Source organism: Desmodus rotundus, chromosome 2 (genome assembly GCF_022682495.2).
Source record: "Desmodus rotundus isolate HL8 chromosome 2, HLdesRot8A.1, whole genome shotgun sequence".
NCBI classification, from domain to species: Eukaryota; Metazoa; Chordata; class Mammalia; order Chiroptera; family Phyllostomidae; genus Desmodus; species Desmodus rotundus.
The window spans coordinates 84,825,192-84,826,414 of record NC_071388.1 but is presented as its reverse complement, the minus strand read 5'-3'; the positions used below and the strand labels follow the sequence as shown (position 1 = coordinate 84,826,414).

The window sequence follows — 1,223 nt, the reverse complement described above, 5'->3', positions numbered from 1 at the left end:
GTATTGTCTCACAGATCTGGAGGCGAGAAGTCTGAAACCAAGGTGCCAGAACGGTTGTTCCTTCTGGGGGCTGTGAGAGTCACATTGTCTTCCCTTTACACACATCTGTGCCCAAAATTCCCCTTCTTATAAGGACAGAAATCATATTGAATTAGAGCCAACCCTAATTATTTTACATTAATTTCATTGCCTCTGTAATCCAAATAAGGTCACATTCTAAGGTACTGGAGAATAGATAGGACTTTAACATATGAATTAGGAGGGGGGATAATTCAACCCTTAAAAATATGATGGTTGAATGACATTGAATAACTAAAAACCATTCAGTTGTACACTTCAAATGACTGAATTGTATGGTCCATGAATTATACCTTAACACGTCTGTTATACAAAATATAAAAACAGAGAATGAAGCTTTTAAAAATCTTAACAGACAACTTCAAAAAAGGCCAAAGTTTAACCAACATCTCACCAAAGACATAATCATTGCATGAAAGCACATGTAAAGTCCTCAATATCGTTAATCATTAGGAAAAATCAAATCAAATTCATTGTGATACCTTTGTACACCAAGTAAAATGGCTACACTAAAAAGATTGCTTTTAGTGCAGACTCAGTCACTAACTCTGCATGAAGTTGCGGAAGTGAAGGGAACCAGGTTCGCGGGAGCAACCGTGGTGAGAGAAAGGTACCAGCCTCAAAAGCCCCTGAGGTGGTCCCATCTGTGCCAGGACAGTGTAACTGCCAGTCACTGCTAATACTTAGAAATTCAGAACATCGTGCTAACACGTTTATTTGGCATTTGGCACTGTGTGATAAAAGGACTGCATCACAAAAGTTGGGGTTTGGGAAAGTTAGCTTAAAAGCATAAGTACATGGATTAGAAATCTTACTACAAAGTTTTTGTCTTTTTCAAACCAAGTAAAATATTCTCTATCCTCGTTAGTTGTGTTTTTTTTAATAACAACACTCCTGTCTCTTCTTTTGTTTTACAGAGAAAAATAAAAAATAAAATAAAAATAAAAGATTGATTTTACCAAGCAAAGATGAAGAGCAAGTAGAATTCCCATGTGCTGCTTATCAGAGGTCAAAATTTCACAGCTACTTTGAAAAAAATGTATGTAAATTATATATAAAGTGAAACACACAATTCCGTTTCTAGATATTATCCAATGTTGTATAGTAAAGAATTGATTGGCTTTTTCTCCTGGTTTCAGGAAAAG

General features: G+C 35.7%; 1 non-coding gene across 1 annotated transcript; it reads left to right on the top strand.

The window, feature by feature from the left end:
- The first annotated feature begins 605 nt into the window (after positions 1–605).
- LOC112320731 (small nucleolar RNA SNORA66) lies at positions 606–738 on the top strand. The gene has a single exon (XR_002976442.2). It is a non-coding gene; the product is annotated as a small nucleolar RNA SNORA66 (small nucleolar RNA).
- Positions 739–1,223: the final 485 nt, after the last annotated feature.